A 26246-nucleotide genomic window follows, 5' to 3' on the forward strand; every position below is an offset into this window, starting at 1 on the left:
GTCTAACATGCAGTGAGGCTTACTCAGCCTCATGCATATTCATGTCTGCGAGCTTTTGAGTTCTGGTTACCCCTGAGGTTGGTATAGACTCCATCTCTCACACATACATACATGCTCTCTATTTCTCCCCCTCCATGGACAACTGTCTCTACCTCATCCAAGTCATCACCTCTCCAGGCCTGACCCCAACAGCCTCTTACACTCTCGCTTCTGAACCTGCAACTCCCACTGCCACATCCTCTCTCTGGCCCACATGGCCAATGCCCTCTGCCTCCTTCCTCTGGCCCATGTGGACCAGTTTAGCAGCAGCTGCGTCACTCCAGCCCAACAAGTAGGGCACCTGGAGATTTCCGGTACGTCTCTGGAAAACCACCAATTTAGTTAAAACCCAGAGAATTCCCAGGTCTGTGCATATTCATTATGAATATCCTGAAAACCAGATTGGCTGGGTAGACCCCAAGGACCAGATGGAGAACCACTGATATATAAGTGTTGTTTTGATATTGTAAACCACTTTGTTCGATTAGTGGTCAATCAAATTAAATAAATAATAATAATGATCTGGCATTATTAGCAGCATTAATTACTGCACTTCAGCAGCTTTAGTGTGCTTTGGATATAAAAGAAAAGCTGCTGTCACACAGGACACAACCTGTGGCCCTCACTGTTTTGTTTTTTTTGTTGTTGTTTTTTTTAAGATGGAGGTGGGGGGGGGGGGGGAATCTGGCAGTTTCCTTCTGCTTCTTATGCTTCCAGCTCATTTGGAATTAACTTCTGCTGGACTATGCACATGAACCTTCATTTGCATCTATCGATGGAATTTTACCCGCTGCATAAACAGCTAATCCACCCATTTACCTCAGTCATCACAGCTGCGGCAGTCCTTGGCCACGTGCCAGAGTCTGCAGCTCCTTCAGGAACCTGGTATGCGAGCACCTTGAGCCTGGCCACTAGGCATCACTGTTGTGCAACAATCAAGACTCAGTTTTCATACTCCCTATCCCAAAGCATTCTGGGACTAGTAGTCCTTCTTGTCCTATTGAAAAACTCAGACTATAGATCTGAGAATAGATTGACATGTAAGTATATTTTGGGTCAGCTAGCTACAAGTTAAACATTCTGAATGTTTTAAGACACTCTCACTGACTCTAGTAATTTAGGACAAAGCAATCTTCTTAACTAGTGTAGCTACGTTAGTTACATCTATCTCTTCTCCAGTTGATGATTGATACCTAATCTTGATCCATCCTGACAGGTGGATTCAGTCCTGATTATGGTAGCTCTAGGTTTATAGTGCCAGTTTCTCTGAAAAAAAAAAACAAAACAGGATTATAAGCATATAGATACAATGGGGACAGACAATGGGGAAGATGGAAACCTGGCATTCAGGCATTTAGACTACACTTATCAATCCTTTGATGATTGTAATGGCATCTTCTCATGGCAGAAGGGTGCAGAGTAGAAAAATCTAGACTACAGTAAATGTGGAAAAACAAGCAGATCTTATACGTTAACAGCTGGTTAAGTTTCAGATCATAATTCATCACGGCATCTTCCCAGACTGTGCCTATCAGACAAAACCTTAATTAATCAGTCCCTCTCTGATGAAGTGGCAATTACAGTGAGCGAGACTATAAGAACCTTGCTGGAGGAAAAGTAGTGCTGCCCATGTCTAAACAAGTTTGCCTGCGACCTGCGGGTTCAAATCCTGGCATAGTCAAATCAGCACTTCAGCTTTCCAAAATAGACAAAAACTATAAATAGGTAACAATAATGTTTCAATAGGTCTGTAAAACACTTTCCCAAGAAATTGTTATATAAAACCTCAAATATTGTTTACTATTAGCTTGCCCCTCTTAAGATAAAAGCCACTTTGTAAAGATGAAAGTATTGCATTTTCTTCTCTGGTGGTTCTGTGACTTCCAGCTCATAGCTGTTCAGTTAACTAATTAAAGCCACATTTCCCTCACTTAATTACTGCACAGTGAAAACTGAATAAAAAGCTCAAATTCTATACTTTCTGCAACAGATGTCATCAATTAGATGACATCATTAGACGCTGATTGTTCAACTGTCTGATGACATCAGAGGCAGCAGGAATCCGTCCTGCACTTCATATTCCCTTCTCTAGGTGCAGTAATCATGTGCTTAAGTAAGTGACTCCAGCTGGTGACCACAAAAGATATGAGCTGGGAGTCTAACAGTAGCCACTCACAGCAGGCGGGAGGGTCTCAGTCCTGTACACTGGCTTTCAAAAGGAGAGGGGTAATATAAGGAATGAGTGAGCTACTCGGAGTCGGGCATCTGTAGAAAAAACAGCAAATGGAAAGATCCCCCCACCTCTTTAAAATGCTTGGGCTTTGAACAAGGTTAAATTATTGTGCCAAAGCAAAGGCTGAAGAGGGTGCGAGCTGTTACAGCCCTTCCTGCACCAAATATCCAGACATGAAATCACCATTTGTAAAAAGCTGGGGGTGAAGTGGGAGGGTAGGCAAAAATTCCCTTTGAAGTGCCACAGTCCTACTGTGAGCAGCTAGACAGGTGCAGGAGGACTTAAAATGGAGACCAAAAGCAGTGATGCTTGCATGGAGTTTCAGGATTAATGTTCAGGGCGTTAAAGAGTGCATGGGGGTAAACTGGGGATAACCTGCTGGTGTGGCAATTGCTACCCTTAACAAATAACAGTATCAAGGCTTAATGCAACCCCATCATTGCTCTCTGCTTCAACAGCAGTGGGAAAAGGGGATTTGGATTCAGACAGCAACCAATGAAGGCCCCCAACTTTTACAGTTTGGGGAACAAATAAACATGGGGGTAACTTGCTGGTGCGGCTTTTACTACCCTTAATCACTAAGCCTGGTACTTTTGATGCATCTCCAACATTGCTTTCTGCTTCCACAGCAAGGGTTAATGGAAACTGAATTCAAACAGCATCTGAGGGCCCTGACTTTTACAGTCTGGGAAACTGATAAGCATGGGGGTAACCTGCACAGTGCAGCAGATACTGGCATAAGCTTGCTAGGCAGACTGGGTGGATCAGTTGGGTCTTTTCTGCCGTCATTTCTATGTTTCAATGCATTGTGTAACTATAAACACTGTCAGCCAATCAAGGATACCATTTCATCTGCACTGAATCACAATTTTTATAGACGATACTACATCACAACCAATATTATAATGCCTGAGTAAAAACAGTGACATACATTCGAAACATACATCATCAACAAAACAGGCCTAAATTAAATTATCCCTCTTACATCCACAAAATATTTGAAAACTCTAGATTAACAGTATAAAAAGAACAAAGCTATGAAGCAACAAATAAAATGAGCTGATGGCTCCATGTCATAGGGGACAAGATGCACCATCTTGATTTTACCCCCACTGCATTGCATGTATTAGTTTCCCTAAGAGAGCTGGACTCTTCCAACAAAAATGGGACAATATAAGAAATGCAGTATTTGAGTAAGAAAACGGAGACCTAGGAATAAGAAAAAAATGGGAAGCCACAGATTTCAGAAGCAAATTTATTGTTTGCGCAATCTTGATCATCTGACTGAGAAATCAGCTGGGACCTCTGGTTTTACAAAAGGGGTGAAATTGGGCAGACCAGATGGGCTAATGATCCTGATCTGCTGCCATATTATATGACAGTGATATTGTAAACAATGCACTCTTCTCTTCCTCAAAAGCAGGGGCAAGGGGAGAGGTAAGAAAGCATAACCTAGTGACACTGTAGGCCATGGGGTAACCAGTTTGGTATCAGGAGGCTACATATCCCTAGGAACCAACTGTATGAGTGCTGGAAGGTTGCTGGTGGCTGGATACTGTCCAGCAAAGCCATGCTTCATTAGTTCTGTAGCTATCCAGATTGTTACTGAGTATATACATGAAAAATCGGCAGTGGGATGGGTGGAATTTGGGTAAGAATGAGTGGGGGAAAAAAAACTAAGGTCAACTTCCCAGTGGCAGATTCTATCCAGCCACAAAGGATTAATTGAATAAAAGAAAAAACAAAAAAAAATATATATATATATAATTTAAATCTGCTAGACAATTGAACATTGGCACAAATCAAACAAGGAAAATATTACTATGGCATTTGCATGAAGGTGTGCTAATGTGTGCACCAAACTGTTAAATTGGGAGTAAAGATATATGCACATGTAGCACCTGTATGCCACAGCGAGCGTGTAGTGCTTATTATGCAGAGGATTTGTAGGTGGTGGTGTCCTCCTAAGGAAAATCGAATAAGGGTTGTGTAATGTGAGTTGGAAAGGCTCTAGTGAATCAAAGGTCATCTTTTGGTCAGAGGGTGTTGCAACCATCTCTTTTGTCTGCTACAGCCCCTACGGGCATGGTTTCAAGAGAAGGTTATAAAATCCCTGGGGTTCACACTTGCGCTGTGGCTTCTCCAGAGCCACAGAGAAAAGAGGAGGATGTAGCTGTTACCCTCTCCAGGGGTCACGGGGTGGAGAAGGAGGAGTTAGGCAGAGATACTGCCAATGTATGTCAGTAAAAAGAAAACTGAAGAGCCTTATTTTGTAGTTTATAGAGTAGAGGAGGGCCAGCAGGACCTGTGCCTGTGTGGAGTCTCTGGGCAGGGCTGGGAAACTGCATTCCATCTATTGAAGAGGAAATGGGTTGTCTTGCAGACATCCATGCAAGCGTTATTATGAGTAATATATTTATTTGACTTAGATTCCGCCTTTCAGCCACTTCAAAGCAGGTTACATTCAGATCCTGCAGGTTATTAAGTAACTGCGTGAAGAAATGTGGGGTCTGGGCCTAATGTAGGCTGAAGAGGGAAGTACTACGTGAACTGTGATTTTTCCTTTTGGCTCACTAAGGACAAGATGTCTGCATTTTTCATTATGTTTTACTGTTAGCTCTTCTGAACTGATTGAAAGAACTCTTTCTAAAATAAACTTTGTTTGGAGCACACTTTTTGCAGTGGACATTGAAATTTGCCCAGTTTGGCCCTGCAGGCTTGCCTGCCCCCAGCCTTTGACCCAAAAGAGACTGTTTTCCTCAACTTAGGCAAGTAATTCCATGCTGAGGCCGAAAAGGTGACCCTTCAGAAAAATGTGCACACATACAACTGCAAGTTAACATGTGCACAGAGCTGAGCACACCTTATTGCATCAGGACCTCCCGTCAGTGTTTCTTTAAAACATTTTGCACAGCTTATTGAGGTGAAAAGCAAACATGTTTGATTTAGGGCTTTGCTTAACTTGTTAATGATGTCCCCAGCCACCTCTTGAAAGTCATTTATGCATAAAATGTACAAGATATACCAAGAAACATACGTTCATGTCTAAAACACCTTTTCCTTTAATTGTCCCAGAGGGACTGCTTTTGATGGAGTACATCTGGAAGACAGAATAAGAAAACGCTCAAAGATTCTGTATCTATAATCAGCTGTCGCTCAGAGGTGAGCCATTCCCTCAAAGATTAAGGAAGGCAAAAGGCCAGCTAGACAAGAGAAAAACTAAATTTGTGGGGATGAACCCCACTATTATCCTCCTTCCCCACCCCCACCCACCCAGTTTATGATAGTACCACATAAATCATAATCCCCTATTCGCCCTTTTTTTTCATAAGCCTTTTCCAAGGATCTACCCCTTACATCCCAGCGAGGGTCTCTCACAGAATGAGCGGTCTTCAGACTTCCCATCTCTGAGCTCCAAATCACACTTGTTCCAATAAACAAGCAAGACTCCATTTGTATTTACTTCGGTTATTTAAAAAAAGAAAGAAAAAATGTATGGCCTCCCCTCCCCCTTTCTTTAAACTTCCTCTCAGCACCACACAGATGGAATGAGTCAGAGGCAGATTTCTGCACGACTCCATGCTCCTGCTGCTGATACAGGTGCAAATCCTAGGGCTGAAATGTTGTTTTAATTTTCTCTACTTCCTGGGCAAATAGAACCATATGGATTCTTGATTTGGACCCTGGGGATTTTTTTTTTTTTTTTTTTAACACAATACGATTCCAACATGTATTTCTTTTCTTTTTTTTTTTTTTTTTTGCCTTACATTTATTTTAAGCACCTTTTCCTAAAAAAAAAATCAGAAGACTCTCATTCTGCTTCTCAGTCCTGAAGCCAAGGGCTGATATCCTTAGAGAGGGAAGAAAGAACGGGTAAGTGCCAGTCAAAAAATCCTTAGCATGAGAGTATTATTGCCACAGCACTACCATGACTATACTACAGCAAAAGTCACAATCACAACTGTAATACAAATGAGCAGGTCATACAGTACACGGTTCAGGTTGTTATATAGGGCCACATGCTCTAAGGGTTTCTCACATTTGTATCTATGAGAAAAAAAATGCTTAAATCTGGCCATTTTGGTCAAAGATATGGGAAAAGTTCAAGAGGGGCTGATATCGGGTCTATCGAGTCCGAGTTTTAAGAAAACTGGCTGCAGGATTTCTAGAGGTTGTTCTCACCATAAGGGGAAGAGGAGGGGGAGAGATGCTGATAGCTTATAAAATTCAGAATGGGACAATCAGAGTTGATAGTTGTGAGTGGTCTGCTGTTGCATTCAGTGAGCAGACCCTGGGGCCCAGCTCTAGGGAGGAGCACATGCCAGATTTAAAGATCTTGTAAACAAGTGGAGGAGTAACCTAGTGGTTAGAGCAGTGGACTGTGAACCAGGAAAACCAGGGTTTAAATCCTGCTGCCACGCCTTGTGACATTGGGCAAATTACTTCACACTCCAGAGCTGTAGCATGCCTATGGCCAATATGGCTACCAAAAGGCACCATAGTGCTGCCATGTGCCAACAAGAGCAGTGTGGCCAGTGGGTCCTCAGCAGGAGAAAAAGCAGTGCAGCCCCGTTGAAATCAACAGCGTGATTGGTGCGGCCCAAGTAAGTGGAAAAGCAGCACAGCGCCGCTGGCCACACTACTGATTCTGGCAGGGCCACGCTGCTTTTCCACTTTCTAAGGCCCTGCTTACCATACTGTCGATTTCAGCAAGGCTGCACACACACATATAGATAGATATTGATAGATATTCAAGTTTCTTAGTTTATATTCAGACTGTGGGGAAAATCCCCAGGACCAATACAGAAATAAAAAAGAAAAACCCTGCAGAACAATCTCATGTCATGGAGGGATTACTTCCTAATAGGATAAACGAGAGAGGAGATTGGAATAAAACCGAAAGTGCAGGGCAAAGAAGAAGCTTTATGGGCCGTCCTAAAAAAAGATGGTGGGACATCCGTTTTTATTGGCGTGGTTTACAGACCTCCAAATCAAATGGAAGTACTAGACAGAGATCTGATTGAAGACATCCAAAAGATGAGTAGGAAGGGAGAAGTGGTGATTGTTGGAGATTTTAATCTATCGGATGTAAACTGGAGAAGCCCTTCTGTGGAATCTAACAGTAGTAGAGAGATAGTGGAAGCCCTGAAAGTGGCTCTGCTCAAACAAATGGTAATGGAGCCTACGAGGGAGGGAGCTATACTCAATTTAGTGCTCACTAATGGAGATAATGTCTCTAATGTCTGGGTGGGTGCCCACCTCAGCACCAGTGATCATCAAACGGTATGGGTTTCATATCACTAATAGGATATGGAGAAGTTGCACAAAGACCAGGGTTTTGTGTTTCAAAAACACAGACTTTGTTGAAATGGGGAAGTACCTGGAAGAAGAACTAGAAAGATGGGAGAAAACGAGAGATGTGGAACAACAGAGGGCCAAACTAAAAGGAGCAATTACTGAAGCAACTAATATATATGTTAGAAAAGTAAAGAAAAGCAAGAAAAGAATGAAACCTATCTGGTTCACAAAGGAGGTGGCTGATAAAATAAAAGTTTAAAAAAACAATGTGTAAGAAACATAAAAGATCCCAAAGAGAGGATCACAAGGAAGAATATCTGGTAAAACTGAGGGAGATGAAGAAAGTAATCAAGAAAGCGAAAATTCAAGCAGAAGAAAGGATTGCCAAAGAGGTAAAGCAAGGTGACAAAACATTTTTCAGATACATCAGTGAAAGGAGAAAAGTCCAAAGTGGTATAGTGAAATAGAAAGATGAAAAGGATCAATGGGTGGAGACAGATGAAGAAATGGCAGAAATATTAAATGAATACTTCAGTTCGGTGTTCACTAAAGAAGACCCCGGAGAAGGACCAACACTAGTTAACAAGAAACTGGAGGGGAGTAGAATGGATGAAACTCCATTTACGGAAGAAAACGTATGGGAAGAGCTAGGAAAACTGAAAGTGGACAAAGCCATGGGGCCTGATGAGGTTCATCCCAGGATACTGAAAGAGCTCAGAGATGTGCTGGCGGCTCCGCTGAGTGACCTGTTCAATAGATACCTGGAAACGGGAGTGGTGCTGAGTGATTGGAGTAGAGCTACAGTGGTCCCTCTTCACAAGAATGGGAGCAGAGAGGAGGCTGGAAACTACAGGCTGGTTAGCCTCACCTCGGTGGTGGGAAAAATATTGGAGTCGCTGCTGAAGGAAAGAATAGTGAACTATCTACAAGCAGCAGAATTGCTGGACCAGAGGCAGCATGGTTTCACCAAGGGAAGGTCCAGTCAGACGAATCTGATAGACTTTTTTGATTGGGTGACTAAGGAATTGGATTGAGGAAGAGTGCTCAATGTCATCTACTTGGATTTTAGCAAAGCTTTTGATACGGTCCAGCACAGGAAGCTACTGAATAAAACAAGAAGCTTGGGAGTGAGTGCCAAGGTGGTGGCCTGGATAGCAAACTGGTTGAAGGACAGAAGACAATGTGTGATGGTAAATGGAACTTACTCAGAAGAGAGAGCGGTGATGAGCAGAGTGCAACAAGGGTCAGTGTTGGGACCAGTCCTGTTCAATATCTTCGTGAGCGACATCGCGGACGTGATAGAAGGTAAGGTTTGTTTATTTGCGGATGATACTAAGATCTGCAACAGAGTGGACACACCGGAAGGAGTGGAGAGAATGAGACGGGATTTAAGGAAGCTGGAAGACTGGTCAAAGATATGGCAGCTGAGATTCAATGCCAAGAAGTACAGAGTCATGCATATGGGGTGTGGAAATCCAAAAGAAATATATTCAATGGGGGGTGAAGGGCTGATGTGCACGGAGCAGGAGAGAGATCTTGGGGTGATAGTGTCTAACAATCTGAATTCGGCGAAACAATGGAACTATGTAATAGCTAAAGTCAGAAGAATGCTGGGCTGCATAAAGGGAGGAATACGGTATTGAGTAAGAAAAGGGAAGTGATTATCCCTTTGTACAGGTCCTTGGTGAGGCCTCACCTGGAGTACTGTGCTCAGTTCTGGAGACCGTATCTCCGAAGGAACAGAGACAGGATGGAGGCGTCCAGAGAAGGGCGACCAAAAAGGTGTATGGTTTTCATCGAATGCCTTATGAGGCGAGATTGAAGAATCTAAATATGTATACCCTGGAGGAAAGGAGGAGCAGGGTGATATGATACAGACCTTCAGATACTTGAAAGGTTTTAATGATCCAAAGTCAACGAAAAACCTTTTCCATTACAAAAAAATCAACAGAACCAGGGGTCACGATATAAAACTCCAATGTAAGGAAGTATTTCTTCACGGAGAGGGTGGTGGATGCCTGGAATGCCCTTCCGGAGGAAGTGCTGAAGACTAAAACTGTGAAGGATTTCAGATGGGCGTGGGATAAACACTGTGGATCCATAAAGTCTTGAGGATGTGAATGAAGAGAAGAGGTACTGGGGTGGCTTGTGGGAATTACGGCTACTACCTGGTGATTAATACTCTTATTCAATAAACATACACACGGTTAATGCGACTCCAACATTGCTCTATGCTTCAACGGCAAGAGGAAATGTGGGACAAAGGATTTGCATTCACAAATAAGCGTGGGAGTAGCTTGCTTGTTGTGGCGGTTACTACCCCAAACCAATTAAGCCTGATAACTTCACTTTGAATACATATATAGCGCAGCTTACTGCTTCAACAGCAGGGGGAATGAAGATAAGAGGATTTACATTCAGACAACTACCAACAAGGACTAAATTGCACAGGCTGGGTAAACAAGCATGGGAGTAGCTTGCTTATTGCGGCGGTTACTACCTCCAACCAATTAGGCTTGATACTTCACTTTTTTGCAGCTCCAGCACTGCTCTCTACATGAAGGGCAGGAGTGGAAGGAAATTAGAACCAAAAAAGTTACCAATAAGGGCCCTGACCTCAGCGGTCAAAGTAAGAGTTAAGTATAAGAAAAATAACTGTGAAAGCTTGCTGGGCAGACTGGATGGGCCGTATGGTCTTCTTCTGCCATCATTTCTATGTTATGTTTCTATGGAAGCGACAGAGCCAAGAAACAAGCAAGCTGCTATTCCAAAGGATCTAGCTACACTAGAAGTCTTGCATTAAGATCTAGGACTCTTTCTTGTTTCTGTCATGGAGCAACACTGACACTCTGTGGACAAATACCTGTAGCGTTTGGACAGTAATTCTAGAGACAATATCTATATAGGAAGCATTTCAGAATTCACAAATAGTGAGAGGTGTTTATCTAGTGTGCAGAAGTGACATTTATTATATGCCTCTCTCTACTAGAAATCATGTGTCTGATTTTATGCCTTCATAATAACTGATTACTGCAGTGGTGCTTTGATTGACACCTTGGGCACTATGCTTATTTGAAAAGGCTGATCACAGTAGAAAGAGCTGCAAGGCTTTTTTTTTTTTTTTTTTTAAAGGATATAGCCAGGTAACTACCAAGTTAGCTGGCTAGATTGCACCCAAGTGAAAATTGCACCCTTACAACAGCTAAAAATATAGTCATACTGTCATAATGCACATCCTTTTATCCTCGTTAGAGACTAACATTCCACAGGGCATATTTAGATGGAGGAAATAAACCACATTCATAAAACTGTATTTTCAAATTTACATACTTACTTTTGCCCTGTTCCTTTGGCTTCACATATAGCAAGGAATGTTTATACCTTAATAAGTGTTAAGCATATTTTTCAAAGAGAAACTATACTGCTAGCATCACCTATTGGGCTTGTCAGCTAGTGGGCTGGGCAGCAGCTGTGATCACAGGCACCCAGTTTAAGATGAGGCTTGAGGAGGTTAGACCTCCCTAAAGCCAGGTGGGTCAAGTATGTCCCTCTTATTATGCACAGGGTAGGCAGGATGAGGGGTGTTTAACAGACCATCAGCCTCCTCTCCTATGCTGGTCCAATCCCATGGTAAGAGCCACTAAATTATAGAATTTTGTGGCTGAAACTGTGAGACTGACCCCATTGTAGCAGAGGAAGCTGACAATGTGGTGGCCAAAAGAACAACTGGGAATACAGCCATGGTGTTGGTAGTGAGGGGGTAGGTGAGGTTGAAAATATAGGACTCAAGGGCATGGAGCAGGAGACCTAAATCAGATGGGGTAATGGGGGCAAGGGAGGCTGCATATAGGGTGGTGGAAGCAGAGAGAGAGAGAGAGAGATTCAGTATCTGGTGACACTGTAGGCCATGGGGTAACCAGTTTGGTATCAGGAGGCTACATAGCCCTAGGAACCAACTGTATGAGTGCTGGAAGGTTGCTGGTGGCTGGATACTGTCCTTTGCTGAAAAATTGGCAGTGGGATGGGTGGAATTTGGGTAAGGATGAGTGGGGGGGGGGGGGGGGGGGAACTAAGGTTCAACATCCCAGTGGCAGATTCTATCCAGCCACAAAGGATTAATTAAACAAAAAAAAAAAAAAACTGAACATCAGCACAAGTCAAACAAGGAAAAGATTACCATGGCATTTGCATGAAGGTGTGTTAATTTGTGCACCCAATTTTTGTGCACTAAATTCTTTGTTAAATTGGGAGTAAAGATATATGCAAATGTAGCTCCTGATTACTGTGGGAGACAGGATGCCGTGCTTGATGGACCTTGGTCTGACACAATATGGCTTTTCTTATGTTCTTGTGCCTCTCTCTTGCAATGCCTTTACCCTTGACTCTTGTTTTTCTTTTTTCAGGCAATGAAGACCATGCATTGCAGAGACATCCAAACACATCTGAAGCCCAGCGTTTTCTCTTCCTGCTCACCTTTTGTTTTTCTCAGTTATAAATAAATACTTTCCTCTTTGATCGGAAGTCAGTTAGTCATATAATGATTTCCAGTGATCTAATTACTGAGTTAAAACAATCAGCTGTATATCCCACAAATCCCACCTAAGGCTTTCCAGATTCCATCACATCTGTTTTGCTGACAGTTGAGCCATCAAGCGCTTCATGCCAGGACTGATCAGTAAAGTTTGGAAAATGGAACAGAGACAGCTGGATCCAGAAGTGTTGTAGAGATTACAGAAAAAGAAGTGTGATCCCTGACTTGTCTGCATCCTATTGATTTAAAGAGAGAAGGCAACCTTTGAAAATACTAAAAATCAGGGTTTGTCAATTGTTTCATAGTGTGGGCACTAGAGCTAGATACCTTTATCACTTAATTCAAATACTCGGCTTATAATGTAACACACAATGTTTTTTGTAATTTAATGTACTCTATAATGAACATGTATCCACTGCTCTTTCTCAAAATGGTTTTAAAAAAATTGGCACACAGTAGCTTCAATTACTGTAATTCAACACAGCCCTCAATTCCTTAACCACAGCCCAGCAAGTCGGCAGGCTACAAAAGTACTGGAGAGGGCAGTGTTTTTGCAGGGTTTATCCAATAAATACTGATTTCATTTTTTTCACCTGGGGTATTTATCAGTTAAAACCTAAAAACAGAAGCCTTATATATTTTTGTATGCTTATTACTGTTGTCCCTGGTATTCTGGCAAGTAAGAAGAAATCTGAATAATAAATTAGACTTCATGCCCTTGTAACTTTTCACCTTATATTCAAGTTAATATCCTGAAGCTTCTTTATCAGCAAAATCCACTGGCTCCTGGAATTACAGGCATTTGAGAGTTTCTAGGAGCTGGTGTGAAATGATGATGTACAAGCTCCCAGAAGCTTCAGAAAATCATTCAGTTTCTGGGTGAAAAGAGCAGAGCTATGGGGATACCCAGTAGCGTGGACTATAAATAGGTTTGCCTTCTCTCCAAATATTGTGCAGGTTTTCCAGTTTTATTGTGCAAACAAAACCAGAATTACTTTCGTTTCAATGGTGTTGGGTTCTTTGTAACTTATAAATTAACTATAATTTTCAATCCCATAGTTTAAAACTGAGCAAAAAAAAAAAAAAGCCAGTGCAATGAACACTATACAAGAGATAAACTACTTGAATTTCCAAGTTAACTGAAGAGTGAAAAGTAAGAGATTCAGAATAACTCAATATACACATTAGAAGAAAAGAAGACTTACTGTTCTGACACGGCAGAGTAGTGTGTAAGAAATCGGGGCCACTTCACGTTGCATTTCCCAATATGCTCAGCTATACATACAGCAAGTTTCTCCATTTTGCAATACAAGCCAGTTGAAGAACGCAAGAGAGTCCTTCCTCCCATTAGTATCATGAAACAAATTTTCACCAGCATGCAACAAAAACCGGCTATATCACCTATTGCTTTCTCGTGAACAATTATTCCAGGGCTACTGGTGAAACAAAAACCATAGATGTTGGTATTATATGGCTCCATCCTGCAGAGATTTACTCCAATGCATGTTTTTTTTTTCTACATCTCTATATGGAGTAGATTAGTTTTAGAAGTAGAGTGAAGCCTATTGTTTCATTTCACTTCACATTTATAGACTGCCTTATTCATAAAAAATGTAACCCAAAGTGGTTAACAACGGGTTACAAAGATTACATCCCTTAATAAATAAGCATAAATCCCCCACTCTAACCCCCTCTCACTAGGGATAGAGCAGAAATGTAAGTATATAATACAATCATATCAAATAACTGAACAAAACAAACTTACAAAGCTTCCCAAAATAGCAACCACAGAAATCTTAACCCATCTACCAAAATATCAGCTCCAAAAAACTTAACAGCTCACAAATACTAAATAAACATCTCTGCTGTAATGGACTTGATGGAAAAAAAAAAAAAAAAAAAAAAAGAGACGCTCCCTCTTTTATCTTCTATGGCAGGAACAGGCAACTCCAGTCCTGGAGTGTCACACACAGGTCTGGTTTTCAGGATATCCACGATGAATATGCATAGGGTATATCTGCATGCACCGCCTCCAATGTAGGCAAATAATCTCTCATGCATATTCATCGTGGATGTCCTGAAAACCAGACCTGTTTGTGCCACTCCAGGACTGGCGTTGCCTATCCCTTTCCTATGACCATAAAAAATGAAGCAGCCCTCTCTCTCAGCAGCTCCCATCCATTCTCTCCCAATCACTCCCCAAAGGATGATTCCCTTTGGGTCATCCCGCTAGAGGTGTCCTGGCCCTGCAGCGGGCTGACTTTTCAGATTGGCCCGCAATGACGTCAGCTGGAGGGGGTGAAGTCAGGGTAGGCTGAAGCCAAGCAGGAAAGCGGCTGGTGAGAGAGCCAAGGCTTATCTTGGCTGTGAGAGAATAGTGGAGCAAAGGTCCTCTCCACAGCTCCACTACAGTCCATCGTGGGCTGCCTTTTCAGGTCAGAAGTATAACATAATCACATTAGAATTTGAAAATTATAATTCCCTTCCCTTCCATCCACTTCTTCCTTCTCTGACCCTTCCTCCCATCCACTCTCTTCCCCTTTTCTCCCATGCATTTACTCTTCTCCTTTTCAATACTCATTCTACCATCACACCCCTCTGTTTCTTATATGAGCAGAGTAGTACCAGCAGTGTCTCTTTATGCTGTAGTATTACCACCAGTACTGAAGAGTTACAAGTTTATTTATTTAATTTATTTATTTGAATATTTTTAATCTGCTTATAATGGCACAAGTTGTGCTGCATGGCTGAAACAAGCAACTCAGAACCACGCAACTGGTTACAGAGGAGGTAGCAACTATTATAGAGGTGGCAGATGGATGGGTGATGGCAGCAAGCAAGCTGGCAGGTGGACTGTTTTGCATAATTCCTCAATAGCTGTCATGGCTGTGGAATATTAAAACTAGGAGACCAGATCATAGCATTGCTTATACGTTGTGGCACCTTTCTGGGTTGGTCACTAGATGTCCACAAACCAGCTAGAATACCACAGTTCAGCTCCTCCTCTAGAGGCGGCTTGAGTGGGTGGAGTTTTCTTATAAGTAGGGACTGAGATAATAGGAGATGTGGCAATTGAGTTTGGGTTTGGAGAGTCAGGAACTCTTGTGGAGATTTCTTTATATGGGGGGGGGGAGCCTACCTCCTCACTTGGGGGCTGATACAATACAGTGCACTCAGCCGAGCGCACTGTTTAACCCATGGTTGGATGAGGGTTTTGGACGTGTCCATAACCCCTTATTCTATAAGGGGATTACTGCATCCAAAATGTGCATCCAAATCCCATGAAACTAATAGTGCTCATCACATGCAAGTGCATGTTGATGAGGCTATTAGCTTTTCAAACTAGATAAAAAAGAAAATGTGCGCCCGACCCACACATTTTTACACTCAGAAATTGATGCCTGCCCAGAGCAGGTGTTAATTTCTGAGCAGCCAAAAAAAGTGTACAGAAAAGCAGAAAATACTGCTTTTCTGTACTTTCTCCAACTTAATATTGTGGCGATATTAAGTTGGAGGAATCAAAAGGGTGAAAACATTTTTCAAAAAATGTTTTTAAAAACTGTACCATAGGTCAGGTTAGGAAAAGGGACACAATTAACAAGTGTCCCTTTTCCTAACCCGTGGCTGTGCATAGGTTAGGAAAACAGAGGCTCGTAAAATTGAGCGTCCATTTCCCTAACCCGCCGACCGTCACCTCTCCTAAGCGCCAGTTGCCAAGGAGGCACTAGGAGCGCACATTTGTCCCTAGCGCCTCTTTGGCAGCTCGACCCCTCATTTAAATATTTGATCGCATGCCCAGGAGAGGTGGCTGGGCGTGCATTAGGAAAGTGGGCGCTTGACGCTGAGCACCCGTTTTCCATGCAGATTTATTGCATCGGCCCCTTTTTTTGGAGGATATTCCTTTCTGTGCACTCCCTGCCAGGCTGGAAACCCCTCAATTTAGAGAAAGATTTGGTTAAGAGTTTTCTATTTTTAAGAGTTGCAGCCTGGTTCTCCTGGTGATGCCAGTCGGAGAAGGACTACAGTGACAGAAGCACCCCAGAGGATATTTGGACATTGTTGAGTAAAGATTTCCCCTTGTTTTGGGAGGAGGCTTTCGTCACCCCTCCTCTCCGAGACTGAGCCTAAGATATAAAGTATTAGACAAAGGCCCTCCATGAAAGACCCTTTCAAGCCCGTGTCTTTAAGATCATGCTACCATTGTTGCGCTTCTCCTAATTTCAAACTGAAAAATGTAAAACTGAAAAATGTAAAAAGCAAAGTAGTAGGAAGCAGCTGTGACCTTCTGGTCAGGGCACTGGACTTTTTCTCCGCTGAAAATAAGTTCAAATCTCCTCTCTATCACTGACTGTTTGACCTTGGGCATCTCACTATGGGTCAGATGTATTAAGCATTTTGCCTATAGACACAAATAGTACATCTGGCCCCATATCTCCCTGTGCCTTAGTTTACTCTTATTAGTTAGGTAATAACAACATCTCTTTTCTCTCTTTCTTCTTTCATAGATGCTTCAGGCAGTCCAGAGATATCCTGCTATGCCATCCACTCCAGAACTGGGAGCATGCATATTTCTGAAATACTACACTTCTAAGAGCATTGGTATCAGGTTGCCAATCTATGCATTTTCCTGAAACGAAGTTACCTGCCTCTTTGAAATAATTATTCTACTAAGGAAAATCACGTATGTAAGTTAGAGCTATGAACTGTTCTGCTAGGACTGTGGAGTGGTTTGATCATAAGTTTTAAATCTCGACAGAATCTGCTCTTCTCACTCATCCCATGATCTTCATCAAGTCACATTGGGACCTATCTAATAAAACAAGCTAAAATGTTTTTAGTGTGTGAGTCAGTAAAATTTAACATGCATGTTAAAATATCCCTGAGGGGTCTCTGCAATATGTTTTAGTTTGTGCAAAATAAAACACTTCCCCAAAAACATGTCCATCCCATTATTGTGCACATTAATCTGAAAATGCAAATGCTTCCTAGCATGCACACCTTATTTAGCATTAGGAAAGCTAAACAGTATGTACATGCTAATTTTGACGTGCTCAATTCTCTTTCCCTCAAGTTTCTGTCTCTTTGCTGCTACTCTATAAAAGTAAGCCTGGCACATAGCACTGCTTATCATTTTTGAGAGCTGAAGTAGGAGAGTATCTAGATTCCAGTAAAGGAAGTGAAAAAAAGAGAAGAGACTCACAAGAGAGGAAAAACCAGACCAAAACCATATGCCTTAAATGTCTGCCAAGGAGACAGAGAACATAGAGCAATAGGAGAAGGAATGTGCAACCTGACAGACAGATCCAGCTGCTAATTCCTCTGCTAGCCCCTCACTTTTTTTGCAACTAAGGATTCTCTATACGTATCCCACTATGGACTTCAAGAGTGCATGGGATAAACATAAAGAATCCATAGTTGAAAAAAATGAGGAGATAGCAGAAGAATTAGCTGCTGGATCCGTCTGTCAGGCTGTAAGTAAAACAAGAACAGTAAACCTTGCTCATGTAGCTAGGTCTGTCTGGTAGGCCTCATACACTGTTTGGGAAGGCCACGGGGACCTATGAGGCCACATATTCTTGCAATAGACATGACTGTGTTGATGGTTGATTGAATGTGTAGTTAGACATTGGAGAGTACAGGAGGGGTGCTGGGTGTAAATAAAATAAGTCTTATACGCTCAGCTACACAGACTTGTGGAGTAGAAAGGAAGAAAAGAACAAACGTTACCTTGGATGATGAGAATATCCCACAGGAGGTCACCCTCTATAACTAGCAGCTGGCATAGTTCCTTGGTAGTGTGAACAGGAATAACTGGAGGTGTCAGTCAGTCTTTTTTTCTGCTGCCATCTACTGTATTGTTATGTTAATATGAACTGGAGGCTATGCCACATGCAACCAGGATGTTTGACCCATATTCTCATAAGACATCCAGCCAGAAGAGTCTGCAATAAACATAAAGACTAGCATTGGTTAGCTAGCCAACTCTGGCACATCCATCCCATTGACACCAGGGAGAAAAATATAACATCCCCAATTCCACGGACATATAACCACCCCCCTCTACAAACATTTTGGGCCTGAGTCATCCTTTGCCCAGTAGTGCTCTGTGCAAGCAATCAAAAGATATGAGGGCTGGAGGGGAAGGAAGGGGCCTTTAAGCCCTGGCTGAGGCTGCAACTGCATAAAAGACAGTTTGGGAGGGCCTCAAAGTGCTCTGAAAAGAGATCTGTAATTTAATAAAATGGAATTGCTGACCTCCGAATGCCTACAACAGTCTTTGGATGGATGAACCATATCAAAGCTTTTTTTTTCTTTAAGAGTATGTATGTATGTATGTATTTATTTATGTTTTATATACTGTCATCCCATGTGAAAAGCAGTAGTTCATAACGGTGTACAGGTTTGACACTTGTAAATAAATAATGAAAAACTGAGGTAGGCATATGTACATGTAGTAAATTAGGGAAACATTTAGAGATAGAGGGTGTATATCAAAGACAGGTACAGTTAAGGAAAGACATAACTGGTCAAAAGAAGGGTAGGGGGAGGTGGTCAGGATATTTCTGGTTATCAGACTCATGAAGACATGGAGTTTTCTCTCAGTTAGTAGGCATTTGTAAAAGCCAAGTTTTTAACTCACTCTTAAATATTTTTTAATGTCTGTTATTGTTTGCAGGTCCTCTGGCATGGAGTTCCACAGTTTTGGGCCAGCTACTGAAATCGCTCTCTCTTTAGTTTGTGTTAGATAAGAGTTTCTTATGGTCAGGATTTCTAGGAGGTCTTTGTTTTGTAATCTGAGCATTCGTGGAGGAATATGTGGTTCTTAGTCACATCTCTTTATTACTGCTAAACATTTAATTGTGTCAAAGTTCAATAAAAATAAATTTGAAACATAACGATCTGATAGGAATAACTTTTGTTCTGATAAATGTTGTTGAATATTATTGTAAGTACTTTATAGATTATTCTTGATTGTACAGGGAGCCAATGCAGAGTAATCAGAATTGGGGTGATGTGGTTGTATTTCCTTGTTCCAGTCAGTAGTCTAGCTGCAGCATTTGCAGTAGCTACAGGGGTTTTAGGTGGCTAGTCAGAAGTCCCAGAAGTAGGGAATTACAGTAGTCAAGATTTGAGAATATTAGAGATTGTAATACTGTTCTGAAATCTGCTGTGTTTAGTAGGGGTTTCAATCTGCTCAGGATTCGCAACCTGTTGAAATCAGATTTGATCAGTTTGCTAATGTGAGCTTTCATTGTTAAGTTTTCATCAATCTGAACTCCTAGATCTCTCACTTGAGTTGCTGGGATTAACTGGCAATTTCTGAGATCTATACCTAATGGAATAGATTTTGGAGGGTTTCTGCTCAGCCAAATTATTTCTGTTTTTTGGAGGGTTCATCGATAGTTTAATTTGTGCAAGTTTTTCTTTTATTGCGACCATGTAGTCTGAGATGAGTGATGCTGTTTTTCCAAATGATTTTGTTAGTGGGATACAGAACCACAAATCTCCAGCATGTAGAAAGAATTTTATTCCTAGGCCTGTTGGTAATTTGCACAAGGGTAGCACGTAGATATTAAATAGGGTTGCAGAAAGCATTGATCCTTGCGGAACACCTGTTGAACTTTGGAATGTGTCAGATAAGTGATTGTTGAGTTTAACATGGAAAGATCTGCTTGCAAGGAATGAGGTGACCACTTAATAGGTTTAATCCTTCTGCTTCGGCAATGGCTATTACGCCATCATGTCCCTAGTGTGGTCAGGGGTGTTAATCCCCCATATTCAACAGTTTTTCAATTTCAGACAAAATGTCAAAACGTTACCATCCTCAGCTCATAACTCCAACCTTGTGCTTGACTATACTATGATCTTAGCAGGTAGTATGAAAGGAAAATATGCTCTCCCAAGGACAAAAGGTCATCAAGGACAGCAGTGGTCATCACAATCATGACATTTGATTAAAATTTTTATTAGAGAGGTTTAAATCACTGTACCTTCTACATTATGGAGTATACAATGCATGCTGCTAGCCGAGCCCTTTCGCATGCCAAAAAGTTAACACTCAGTCCAAGGCAGGTGTTAAATTTTGGCATTTATCAAGAATTCACTTAATAGCATGTTGGAAGAAGATACCACACTATTGTGCACCCACTAAAACCTTCCTTGGAAAGGACATTCCTTTGTTTATAAGAACAGACATGTTAATTTTAGCTCACATACGCTAAAGTCTTCTGATCCCAGTTTATCGGGCATGATGATAAAGCTTTATTACAAAACATTCTGTTTTTAGGTTGTGCACAATGGTATTAACATGTACGCTAAAGTTTATTGTTTAAGCTCTTTTATCTACATTTGCTCATTCTTTAGGTTCAGTTTAACAAGGATTTTCTAATCAGTGTGTAAATATAGAAAAAAAATCCTTTGTTGAATAGGACCTTTAAGGTTTAAATTCTTTCAGATACACTGGGAATTTGTAGTTGTACAATTTGCCTTAGTTTTTTGCAGTGTACGTCAAGCTAGCAATTTCCCCTAAGTCACACAATGGCAAAGAATGCAGGGATTTCTGTATGTGGGGATCTTTAGCAAAGTTCCCTTTTAAAATGATAAAGGTAAGCGAATACAAACATACTTTGCCGCTATTTTTTTTGCAAACAGGGTTAGGTAGGGGAAACTGCATGTACAATTAAAACTTTAATGCACACACATAGTTTTCTCCCCCAAGCAAGTTACGTCTCTAGGAATGCCTACATTTAAAATGGCAATGTAAAACTACATTCAGTGGTGGGGAGGGGGGAATTTGGAAACAGTGGTTAGGCAGTTACAGCCCTTTAAAAACTGCCTTTCACAAGTTCTGTATAAATAATAAGCTTAGACTATATAACACAATATCACTTCTCATTAGGCATATCCTGTTCTCCTGTTCAAGTACCCATTTTCTTTCAGCTGGTTTCACTTGATGACCTGCGACCTTTACATCTGAGGGAAGATTATAATTGCATTTTGTTTTTAGACAGTTTTGTCTATGACCACTTCAAAAAAAAAATGACTTCCTTTTCTGTCTGACTGCACTCTTAAACACCATTTTAAGCTGTCAGACTCTGAAATGAGAAGAGCTCAAAGAAGGTCATTATTCCTGCAAATAAGACACCTGAAGTGATTAGGGGGACAAGAAAGAAATTACCTAGGTAATACTTCTTGAAAGGTAGGATCCGGGCGTCCAACTATGTAATTCACATAACATCTGAGCTGCAAGTGGTCTGAATTAAATGAGCACCTGTATAGTTACAAAATGAGAGCAAAGGCAAGAACTCTTAGAAAGAGGAAATAAGGGAAGAAGGGGACATTGTATTGAAATGAACAGCAAGCAGAGTTTAGTGAAATCATCAGAAAATGTGCAAAAATATGAAAAAAGCAAGGGTAATATGACAAAAGCCGATTATATATCCAGTTCTCTAGACTAATGGTTCTCAATCTAGCCCTTGGGACACATCTAGCCTACTGACTTTTCAGGATATCCACAATGAATAAACATGAGATATATTTAATTGCAGTGCCTCCATTACATGCAAATCTAGCTCCTACACATTCATTATGGATATCGTGAAAACCCGACTGACTGGGTGTGTCCCAAGCACTGGCCTGAGAACCACTGCTCCAAACAGAGGATAGAGATGGTTCAGCCTAGGGTAGAGCTGACCAGAAAGAAAGAAGCCTACTGTGACACCCAGAGCCACCAAGCCTGCCCCCATTCCCATAAAGGATCCTACAACAAGTAGACCGATTACAGCGGTTTCAAGTAGGATAAGGGCTAGGAGTCAGAGGCACATCCCCATACAATATCACCTCACAGTTCCTTCATGGTCTTGGCAATAATTGAAAGTCTGACAGAGGATGGGACAAATGGGAGCCTCAAGTCAACTAGAGTCATTTTGAATGACTATGCCAGAGGGGCAGGGATCCAAGATGTTTTAAAATAGGGTAAGGTGGTGATCAAAGGATGAAGGGTTACAGTAAGGGGACCGATTTTTCATTTATTGGTGTGGAACAGGGTTTTAGTCGGGGTGTGTGGTTAAGTGTACTTTTGTTGGGGGTGCTGTGCAGGTGGTTTTTGAAAGGACTTTTTGCCTCTTTAAGGCGCACGTATGCGTGTTCCTAATTTTAAGCTTGTGCTTGCCCAGCAGCGTAAGCCGGCTTACGGGCGCGCAACTGCCAGTATTTTAAAACAGACGCGCATCCTGCCGAGGACCAGTGTCACAAGTTCATCCACCAGTTCATCCAGTGTTCTCCTAGGTCCTCCCAAACCCCTTGGTTATACAGCCTGCACTCCCCCAGTTACTCCAGACCCCTCAAACGCCTCACAGATGCCTGTATTTGTTTTTTAAACTTGCATCTCCTCCATAGCAAAAGTAAAGTTATGTGTCACTGCATCTGGGTGTGTGGCCAGGCGTGTAGGTACTTACGCACACATCTCTTGGCCCCGCCCCTTTTTCTTCTGATGCAAGATTTGCTCGCATCAGCACTTGTGAACACATCTGTCCACGTTATAAAATAGGGTGGACACACGCTAGTGTTAGATGTGAACCCTTCTCTCAATTTCGGCATGCATCCAGCTTTTAAAGTTCACCTCAAAATGTGCACATATTGTTTTACTTTCCTGGCCTAAATGTGCCCACGGGAATGTGCCTTTTTAACTTGGCTAAAAGCAAGCCTGTTATGGAAGCCCACACACACTTTTAGGCAGGCAGAGGAGGAAAATTTTCAGTCAGGCCAATGTACCCATGTGAATTATTATCTACCACAGTAAATTACTTTTAAAATTCTCCTCAAAAGGTACTATCAGAAAGCTACTTGTTAATTTCTGCCACAGATTAGTTATGATTTAACACCAACAACTGCTCTACCTTTGTCAATTGATTTAATCATCCACTCTGGATCTTCCTCAACAACTTAAGTGCTAAATATTCTGCTCGCATTATATTTTGATAAATGGGTCTACTATTCCAATGTATTGGTTATAAATCATTCCACAGAGTTAATAAATATCTTCAGGCCCTAGTAGAATCCATGCAGATTTATTGGAGACCACAGAAACATCATCTCAGTTCATTTTGAAAAAGAAAAGTCACATGCATAATAATCTAATAAATTTGAAAAGATACATTTCAGTCAAGAAAGGATCATGATTGACTGTAGCAACAAAACAAAGACCTTTCCTATGAACTTTAAATTGCTCTATTGATGAAGTTTTTTTTAGACAGATTCACTGTGACTGATTCATCATGAATTGAGACCTGATCCACAGTCAGCTCTTCAAGGGATTGAATGGGGCCATAATATTGCTACATCCTAATAAAGACAATTTAACTGGCAAAATTGGTAAGGATTCTCATCTCCAGAGGACACTTTAGAAATCTAAAGTCACAGATTTTTTTTTTTTTAGAAACTATATTCTGTTCAGGGATACATTGAACTTTACTGTAAATCGTATTAAACACCTTTGAATTTATCATATTTGATTTTCTTACTTTCGTTTTTGAAGGCTGAATAAAGTAGAATGGTTGCCCTGTTATTCCACTTGAATGCATGAAAATAAAGGCTAACAAAATAACAAAAAAATAAGGTGATATCTTTTAATTGGACAAACTTAATACATTTCCTGACTAGTTTTTAGGAGCTATAACTCCCTTCCCTCAGGTCACAACAGAATAAGCAAAAGATGGCATTATCAGAAAATATTAGTGAATCAAAAAAGGCATTCCTCTGATAGTGTGAAGGGGGTATTGTTGATGGGTGATCAGGTGGTAACATGCAGTATATAAGCCATACAATTATTCTGCTTCTCACCTTCAGATCACTCAACAAATTCCCTTCCCTTCCTACTATTGTGGAACCCCTACCGGGACTGGCCACTAGAGGCCACTATCCCCGTCCTTAGAACACACTTAGTAGGAGCCATCCATCACCTCAGGCCCTCCCACCAGGCGGCTTTGGACTGGGTAGCTCAGTGCTATTTAACCCAGCCATGTTAACATCCGGGGGATTCAGTTAGAGAGAGCAGCTGCAGAGTAAACGTGTATTTTTTCACACTCTGGTAGGGCCTCTCAGCCTTACCCAAAGGAGTTTTCTTTTTGAAGAGACACCTCATAGTGCACTCACTGCAGAGGGTCCTTCTTATAATTTACAGTGAGACAGACTTTTAAGCCTAATACCTCTTTTTGGCGAAGGGGCTATCTTCAGGAGACCAAAGACCCGTGAGCCTACTTTAATCACTAGGTAGGCAAGCACCAGCTTTGGATCCTGCTGCGAGGGGGCAGAGAAGATATCCAGATTAAGATTTTAAAGTATTTTTTGGAACTAAAGAGTAATGGGAGGTTTTTGGATTCCCCTTCCCCATTGGGATTGCAGCACAGGATTAATAGCCTGGTCCCCAGATTTTTCCCCAAGAGAAATTACCTGAAATAACAGCTGAGGAATAAAATAACAGGATAACCAAAGGAAGAAAGTACAAGAGAAGGAGATCCCATCTGGATTTCCACCTAAAGAATCAGGACAGGCTGGGAGTCCACAGGAAAGAAGATCTCTAAAGATAGGATTTTTGCATTTAAAAGGGAACCCTCTCACTAGGAGTCCACGGGAGAGTAAGTGCATTTAAAATCACCAAGGGCTCTACCCAGAGGTCTGTAATAAGGACACCTACCTACACAGAAAGAAACCCTGCAACTACAGTCAGATGTACACATCATTTTGCACAATGGACTTTATTTAACTTTAATAATCAGTAAACTTTATTTTAACACCCAGACCTGGTCCTCTCTGAATTCTTACAGCCTCTCACCCAATCAGAAACACCTAAAGTAGAGCACACACACTGGTGACTTTTCATCATCTGGGCAATAAGTGAGAGCTTTCCCCCTCCCCAGGGATTAAGAGTCAGAGTGGGAGTGAATGGTTAGCCGGGGCAGCCCTGACGAAATAAATAAGATTGTGTGCCCTTGGGACTTTGACACCCCACTAAGGGTTACACTATCACTGGAATGCCTTTTATGATTCACTTATATTTCCTGGTAAATGCCATCTATTGCTCAATCTATTCTAAACTGAGGAAGGGAGTTCTAGCTTCCAAAAGCTAGTCAATAATTATAGTAAGTTGGTCCAATAAAAAGGTATCACTTTTTTTTTCTGAAGACTGTCATGGTGTTCTTAAATTCAGATAGATGTATATCTATCAACAATAGAATTGGATTTTAAGAACAACAAAATATTAATGTGGATAAGTGCAAGGTGATGCATATAGGGAAAAGTAACCCATGCTATAGTTACACAATGTTAGGTTCCATATTAGGTGTTACCACCCAAGAAAGAGATCTAGGCGTCATAGTGAATAACACATTGAAATCGTCAGTTCAGTGTGCTGCGGCAATCAAAAAAGCAAACAGAATGTTAGGAATTATTAGAAAGGGAATGGTGAATAAAATGGAAAATGTCATAATGCCTCTGTATCGCTCCATGGTGAGACCACACCTTGAATACTGTGTACAATTCTGGTTGCCGCCTCTCAAAAAAGATATAGTTGCTATGGAGAAGGTACAGAGAAGGGCAACCAAAATGATAAAGGGAATGGAACAGCTCCCCTATGAGGAAAGACAAAAGAGGTTAGGACTTTTCAGCTTGGAGAAGTGACGGCTGAGGGGGGATATGATAGAGGTGTTTAAAATCATGAGAGGTCTAGAATGGGTAGATGTGAATCTTTCAGATAATAGAAAGACTAGGGGGCACTCCATGAAGTTAGCATGTGGCACATTTAAAACTAATCGGAGAAAGTTCTTTTTCACTCAACGCACAATTAAACTCTGGAATTTGTTGCCAAAGGATGTGGTTAGTGCAGCTAGTATAGCTGTGTTTAAAAAAGGATTGGATAAGTTCTTGGAGAAGTCCATTAACGGCTATTAATTAAGTTGACAGCCACTGCCATTAGCAATGGTAACATGGAATAGACTTAGTTTTTGGATACTTGCCAGGTTCTTGTGGCCTGGATTGGCCACTGTTGGAAACAGGATCCTGGGCTTGATGGACCCTTGGTCTGACCCAGTATGGCATGTTCTTTTGTTCTTATGTTCATGATCCCCTCCCTCCAGTACCCCAAAACTT

At 41.4% G+C, this 26246-nt stretch overlaps 1 long non-coding RNA gene across 1 annotated transcript; it reads right to left on the reverse strand.

Annotated features, from left to right (window-relative positions):
• Positions 1-941: 941 nt before the first annotated feature.
• Positions 942-21365, reverse strand: LOC115093246. Its single transcript, XR_003857245.1, has 3 exons — positions 21280-21365; positions 17829-18043; positions 942-1305 (listed from the first exon to the last, which is right to left on the reverse strand). It is a non-coding gene; the product is annotated as an uncharacterized LOC115093246 (long non-coding RNA).
• Between the last annotated feature and the right edge of the window lie 4881 nt (positions 21366-26246).

The sequence above is a fragment of the Rhinatrema bivittatum genome, chromosome 6, assembly GCF_901001135.1.
Source record: "Rhinatrema bivittatum chromosome 6, aRhiBiv1.1, whole genome shotgun sequence".
NCBI classification, from domain to species: Eukaryota; Metazoa; Chordata; class Amphibia; order Gymnophiona; family Rhinatrematidae; genus Rhinatrema; species Rhinatrema bivittatum.